Genomic DNA, 7677 nt, shown 5'->3' with positions numbered 1-7677 from the left:
TGTAACTCCTGTACTCCACTCCTTCTCTGTCCCTGCTTGGATATACCGTGGCTTGGAGTACAAGGCCCTAACTGATCCTGCAGTTGGCCTGGGAGTGTGTGAGGATCATGTGAAAAGAGAGAATCTATCTGCTGCTATCTCCCAGCCCCACAGCCATGCCATTATCTATTTTGATTGGTTCCCAGATCCATGGGTACGATTTGGCATCTACCCTCTGTATCAGAGCACTGTAAATTACAAAATCTCCAGAAATTAAAACGAAAGAAGTTGGATCTGGAGAGATAGGACAGCAAGCAGGATGCTTGCTTTGCACACTGACCCAGTTCTGATTTCCTGGCCCTGCTGGGAATCACTCAGGAGTGATTCCTGAGTGCAGAACTAGAAGTAACACAGAGTTTGTATCCTAATTAATAAACAAGTAAATGAATCAATAAAGATAATAGTAGCTTAGTTACTGCCCAGAAATAGTCGCGTGTTGGGGCCAGAGCAATAGCACAGCGGTAAGGCGTTTGCCTTGCACACGGCCAATACAGGACGGACACAGGTTCAAATCCCGGCATCCCATATGGTCCCCTCAGAACCTGCCAGGAGTGACTTCAGAGTGCAGAGCCAGGAGTAACCTCTGAGCGCTGCAGGGTGTGACCCAAATTCCAAAAAGAAAAAGAAAAGAAGAAAGAAAAGAAAAGGGGCTGGGAAGGTGGCGCTAGAGGTAAGGTGTCTGCCTTGCAAGCACTAGCGTAGGATGGACCAGTTCTATCCCCCGGCATCCCATACTGTCCCCCCAAGCCAGGGGCGATTTCTGAGCGCATAGCCAGGAGTAACCCCTGAGTGTCAAACAGGTGTGGCCCAAAAACCAAAAAAAAAAGGAAGAAGAAGAAGAAGAAGAAGAAGAAGAAGAAGAAGAAGAAGAAGAAGAAGAAGAAGAAGAAGAAGAAGAGGAGGAGGAGGAGGAGGAGGAGGATGATAAAGGAAAAGAAAAGAAAAGAAAAAAGGAAAGGAAAGGAAAGGAAAGGAAAGGAAAGGAAAGGAAAGGAAAGGAAAGGAAAGGAAAGGAAAGAAGAAAGGAAAGGAAAGAAGAAAGGAAAGAAGGAAAGGAAAGAAGAAAGGAAAGGAAAGGAAAGAAGAAAGGAAAGGAAAGGAAAGAAGAAAGGAAAGAAAAGAAGAAAGGAAAGGAAAGAAGAAAGGAAAGGAAAGGAAAGGAAAGGAAAGGAAAGAAGAAAGGAAAGGAAAGGAAAGGAAAGGAAAGGAAAGAAGAAAGGAAAGGAAAGGAAAGGAAAGGAAAGGAAAGGAAAGGAAAGGAAAGGAAAGGAAAGGAAAGGAAAGGAAAGGAAAGGAAAGGAGAGAGGAAAGGAAAGGAAAGGAAAGGAAAGGAAAGGAAAGGAAAGGAAAGGAAAGGAGAGAGGAAAGGAAAGGAAAGGAAAGGAAAGGAAAGGAAAGGAAAGGAAAGGAGAGAGGAAAGGAAAGGAAAGGAAAGGAAAGGAAAGGAAAGGAAAGGAAAGGAAAGGAAAGGAAAGGAAAGGAAAGGAAAGGAAAGGAAAGGAAAGGAAAGGAAAGGAAAGGAAAGGAAAGGAAAGGAAAGGAAAGGAAAGGAAAGGAAAGGAAAAAATAGTCACATACCTTTGAAATGTACAGTAAATGCTGAGCTCTTTGAATCTGGAGACATTGAGACAGGGCCCAGAGAAGATCTGGACTGCTTAGCAAAGAAATTTCTAGAGAGAAAACAAAGTCCTGGTAATGGTGTGCAACTTTTTTATTAAAAGAAATCTAGAGGGGCCGGAAAGATAGAATGGAGATAAGGCATTTGCCTTGCATGCAGAAGGTTGGTGGTTCGAAACCCGACATCCCATATGGTCCCCTGAGCCTGCCAGGAGCGATTTCTGAGCATAGAGTCAGGAGTAACCCCTGAGCACTGCTGGGTGTGACCCAAAAAACAACAAACAAAAAGTAATATAGAGAGATTGAGGGGGAAGAAAAAACAAAGGCTTCTCCAGAGACTGGGAGTACAGAGAATACATTTGTAGAGGTTACATACAATCTCTTCAAATGATCTTGGCCTGGAGTTCTCTGCAGACAGGAAAGTTAGCCTGGGTTTGTCTCAGGGAAAGCCTTGGTCTTGATATCCTTAACAAGACCTTTCAGCTCGCTGGCTTCTTCTCCAAGGAGCTCAGGATTTGCACCTCAGTGGGAAGTGGATGTCAGGCCTTTGGGCTACCACAAGTATGTGCAACTGCTTCTTGATATACTATTTCTCAAAAGATCATGGCCAGTCTCCACATCTGCCTGCAATAGTGATAATAATAATAATAATAACAACAACAATAATGCCTACAGGACATTATTACCTCTCTCCCTGGGAGGACACCAAGTCCCATTGCTATCACTCTTCACTTTCAAATCTAGGACCTCTGGTTGATGCAAATGAAGCAGGCAGTTAGTTAGAGGGTGTGTGTCTTGAAAGGATGATCTTCTTGGGAAGAAATAAAACCAAAATGTGATCTAAAGAGCTGGAGAGATAGGCCCGTGGGCCACATATTGTATTTGTATCTGTTTTGTTTCTTCATTGCAAAATAAGATATATGCAATGTGCATAAGAATTCATTCATAAGTTTTGTTTTGATTATAGTCAGACCCTCCAATGGTCTGAGGGACAGTGAACTGGCCCCCTGTTTAAAAAGTTTGAGGACCCCTGGTTTAAAGGGTAGGGCACAGGCCTGGGTTTCATCTCAGGCATCCTGTATGGACTCCCAAGTATCACCAGGAGTGATTCCTGAGTGCAGAGCCAGGAGGAATTCCTGAGCATCTTCAGGTGTGGCCCCAAAACCAAAAAGAAAAATAATTAAGAACAAGAACAATCAGTGCTGGCAGGGATGTGGGAAGAAAGGAAGTCTCATTCACTGCTGGTGGGAATATTGTCTGGTCCAGCCTTTATATAAAACAATATGGAGAATCCTCAAAGAACTGGGAATTAAGCTCCCATATGATCCAGCTATACCAGGGGTCTCAAACTCGTGGCCTGCGGGCCGTTTGTGGCCCTCCATACAACATTTTGTGGCCCTGCCCTAGAGGAATCTTTTTTTTCTTTTGTTTTGTTTTAGTTTTTGGGTCACACCCCCCAATGTTCAAGGCTTACTACTGACTTTGCACTCAAGGATCATCCCGACTTTGCCTCCTGTGGCCCCCAGGTAAATTGAGTTTGAGACCCCTGATGCTATACCATACCTAGGGATATAGACTAGGAACACAAAACACAGTACAAAAATGCCTTCTGCACACCTATATTCATTGCAGTACTATTTATCATATCTGGCATCTGGAAACAACCCTGATGCCTGGCAATAAATGTCTGGCTAAAGAAATATATATATTTGTATATATATGTATATATATACAATGGAATATTATGCAGCCTTCAGGAAAAATGAAATTTTTTTCTATGAAATTTTCCTATACATGGATGGAGATGGAAACTATTGTGCTGAGTGAAATAAGTCAGAGGGAGAGAGATAGACACAGAATAGTCTCACTCATCTATGGAATTTAAGAAAAATAAAAGACAGTATTGTAATAATACCCAGAAACAATAAAGATGAGAGCTGTAAGGACTGGCCCAAGATATGAAGCTTACCACAAAGAGTGGAGAGTTCAATTAGAAAATTAACTACACTAATAATTATCATGACAATAGTAATGAGTAAGAAAAATAGAATGCCTATATAGAATACAGACAGGGGGTGAGGGAAGAGGAAGATGAGGGGGCACTGGTGGTGGGAAGGTGTTGCAAGTCAGCCCTTGAAGAGGTTGACTGATGGAGGGATGGAGGATGAGGCCTTGCTCTTCCAGCTCGGAGCATGCATCTACCACCCTGTCTAGCCGACGATTCTGAGGTGAAACGGCAGGTAAACAGCTCGCAGACAGTCAGGCTTGTGGAAATATTACCTTTATTCGGTGAACAAGACTGAAGTCCAAAGACTCAGCCTCAATTCCAGCAAAAAGCCTCTGGCCTTCCACAGGCCCTTGTCTTTATCCCCCAGAATCAGGTACCACTCAATGGTGGGATAAGGTACCACTCAATGGTGGAAGCAGAATCAGGTACCACCCTAGGGTGGGGGCAGAATGCCAGGTCACACCCTAGGGTAGGGCAAAATCACTGATCAGGGTAGGGTCAGTAGCATAATAATCCCCTAAAATATTTACATACACAACAGGAAGGTTGCACTGGTGAAGAGGGGTATACCTCTCTATAAAACTGAAACCCAACTACACACATTTGTAATCATGGTGCTTAAATAAAGATATTATTATTAAAAAATAGTACATACACTAAATATAATATATATATACTATATATATCTAAGTAACATATACTAAATAGTACATATACTAAAATTGGAATAATACTGAGAAGATTAGCATGGCCCCTCCACAAGGACATGCAAAAAGAATAAAGAATAGAAAAGAATAATGAAGAAAAATAATAAAAAAGAATTAGAAAAGAATAAAAATAGGGGCCGGGCGGTGGCGCTAGAGGTAAGGCTCTTAGCCTTGCCTGCGCTAGCGTTGGAAGAACCGCGGTTCGATCCCTCGGTGTCCCATATGGTCCCCCAAGCCAGGAGCAACTTCTGAGTACATAGCCAGGAGTAACCCCTGAGCGTTACCGGGTGTGGCCCAAAAACCAAAAAAAAAAAAAAAAAAAAGAATAAAAATAAATTTCTTGGTTCTTTTTTTAACAAGAAGGTGCTTTGTCATCGGTCCTCTGGGGCCAAGAGCAGGAAGGCAGGATTCCTGGTAAAGTTTTAGAAACAGACCTGCTGAGTATACAGAGGAGAGGGTAACAGTAGTAGTCAACAATTCCCAGCTTCCTCAATATTCTCAAGAATTAATATATTGAGTAATACAGATGCTCAGACTCAGCTAGAAGGGTAGAAAAGTTTATTGGAAAAAGAAGAAAGGAAAAAGTGTTTCCCAGATTGGGAGGAACTTAGCAGAGGACTAAGTTAAATATGGCTCAGTTTGTGGGAGTTTTATAGAAAAAACTGAGTCTCTTTTGCATCCTTATCTATTGATAGGAATATTAACTAATAAAGCAAGGATCCTACAGAGGGGCCTGGCTGGGCTGAGGCTCTTGTGTCTGGCCATTTTCCTTAAGCATAGCCCATTATCTTAATTTCCTACAGAGCATAAACTCAGGGCAGGGGATTTGTATGATCCTGCGGAATGTTTACAAATGTAGGGTGAGGGCAGTCAAAAATAGGAAGGGGAAACTGATGCTGGTGGGGTCTCCGACTTGCAGGTCCTTGGTCTTTCTTTCCTCACAGAAAAGAATGTCAGTGGAAGATGAGAATGAAGTGAAAACAAATTTTTATTTGGAAATTCTGAAAAGGGGGTGGAGAGGAGAAGAAAGGGAGAGACTAATGTGCTCAAGAGAAAATCTGGCTTCCCCACAGGTGGAGAACAAAGCATGAAAGCAGGAAAGTCCACATCTCAGGGGGAGAAATGCAGGAGTCATGTGCATGTGGGGACCATATGCTCATATGTGCATCACTGTCTCCTTGGCTCCAAATGGCTTATATACAGTTTCTCCCAATCTGCCCATGAGGGCTTTCCACCTAGTCCTGTTGAGGTTGCCAAAAGAAGGGTCAGATCAGTTGATCTTTGACTTTCCTGACCTGATCTTTCTTCCTGCTGGAGCTTCTCTTATCAGGCCTTAATTTTTGTGTCTAAAAGGTGTGTCTTGGTAGGTTTAGGGCCAAAAGTAACTGCTTCAAATCCCATCTCTGGGTTTTATTATGTCCCAAGAACTTTTACTATTCCCTCCTGGCCTGCTTCAAACTAAAGTTTCCTCTTTCAATAATACTGTAACTGGCATGAATACAGCCCAGTGGTGGACAACCCTCTAGAAAGAAAAGACTTTAACAGGAACAAAAACAAAAATAAAAAATACAAGAGGGGTTGGGGGGATGTTATCCTGCATGAAACCAATCCCACTGCATAGGATCTCAGAGCAGAGCCTGGAATGAGAACCTCTGGGTGCCCATCCCCCAAAGGACTATGAAAGAAAACCAATGAACCCTTCAACACCTTATTCATCAGGCTTATCTACATAAAAGGCCCCAGAGGAGCAAGTGAGGCTAGGTGGGAAGAACCTTACAAAAGAAACTTTGCACAAGGAAGTAGTATAAATCCTTATCTCCTCTTAGATCTATCATCCCTTACCTGAGAACTTCATTTCCTCTTGGATCAATTATCTCTTACCTGAGACTTCTATCTCCACTTGGATCTATCATTCTTTTCTTTCACTTTATGCAGGTGCCTTTCACTCTGCCCTGCATTTCCTTTAAGCACATTTGCTCTCCCTCCTCATTGTGCCTACATTTTCTCTCACTCGTCACCTCCTTCTGAACATTTTTTTTGTTTTGCTTTTTTGGGCCCACATCCAGTGATGCTCAGGATTTACTGCTGGCTATGCACTCAGTAATCGCTCCTGCTTGGGGGACCATGTGGGATGTTGGGGTATTGAACTGAGGTCCGTCCTAGGCTAGTACCAGCAAAGGAAGAGGCCTTACTGCTCTGCGCCACCACTCCAGCCCCTCCTTCTTAAGTTCTTTTCTGTGAAGATAGATGGTAACCCTGGGCAGAAGTCAGAACAAACTATCCTCTTCTTGCAAAAAGCTAAAGCAGGTAAGTAGATAGGGAAAGGACCTGTGGCAATGCACTCTTTCATGTAATAAAAGTTCTTGGAACATAATAAAACCAAAAAATGGAACTTATGAATACTAAGGCCTGACAAGAGAAGCTCTAGCAGGAAGAAAGGATAGGAAAGGTAGTCAAAGAAGATCAACTGATCCCTACCTTTCCCCCTTAGCAACTATCCTAGCAACAGACTCTGACCTAGGTAGAAAGCCCCACAGAGGTAGGCGGGGGGAAGCCATTTATAAACCAGCCTGGAACAAAGGAGACATGCATATATGTGTTGCTGGTCCAGGCACATGGTTCCTGAATACAAATGTTGCCAGCATCTCTGCTCTTGATATGTAGACTTTTATAGTTTCATGCTGGGATGTGTACTGAGGCGCTCCCTCTGCCTTGGGAAAAGCTCATATTCTCGCATGAATGCATCTCTCTATGTACCCCACCCTCAGAAATTTTAAATAAAAATCTGTTTTTATTTCACTGCTCATCCCCTCCTAAAATTATTTTCCAAGAGAATGGGTCAAGACCTGGGTCAAATCTAGGACTGACTTTGCTTCTCTGCAGAGAACAAGGGACCCAGACCTAGATCTTCCTAGTCATTCCTGGGTAGCAGAGGTGGGTGGGGAGAAAGTGGCAGATTCCCTTCCCCTTCTTAGGGCTGCCACCTCCCCCCAGTTCTCATGAGTCACCTGTTTTGAGATTGGAGGTCCCAGCATCAGAGCCATCCCTCACTCCAGTCAGAGACCTCAGGTGGTAGCGATCAAGTCTTATGCTGTACAGATCAAGTAGCCCTCACAAGCAGGTTGCTGACTCCCTTGTAGGGCTGATGGGGTGTAAGAGTTCACACTGTGCTGATGCTCCTGCAGTCTTTTACCAGTTCTAACTATTTCAGGAACTTCCCAGAAAGATTGTTGATCAAGAGAACACACTACTTCTCTGACTGTCATCATATGGAAGTTACCTTCTTTGTTCCTGAAGTGTCATCTT

At 43.2% G+C, this 7677-nt stretch overlaps 1 pseudogene; it reads left to right on the top strand.

The window, feature by feature from the left end:
• The first annotated feature begins 4361 nt into the window (after positions 1–4361).
• On the top strand, positions 4362–4460 carry LOC125999593 (uncharacterized; annotated as a pseudogene).
• The last annotated feature ends 3217 nt before the right edge of the window (positions 4461–7677 follow it).

Source organism: Suncus etruscus, chromosome X (assembly GCF_024139225.1).
Source record: "Suncus etruscus isolate mSunEtr1 chromosome X, mSunEtr1.pri.cur, whole genome shotgun sequence".
NCBI classification, from domain to species: Eukaryota; Metazoa; Chordata; class Mammalia; order Eulipotyphla; family Soricidae; genus Suncus; species Suncus etruscus.
The sequence above is the reverse complement of the archived record's forward strand: the minus strand, read 5'-3'. Positions and strand labels throughout refer to the sequence as shown.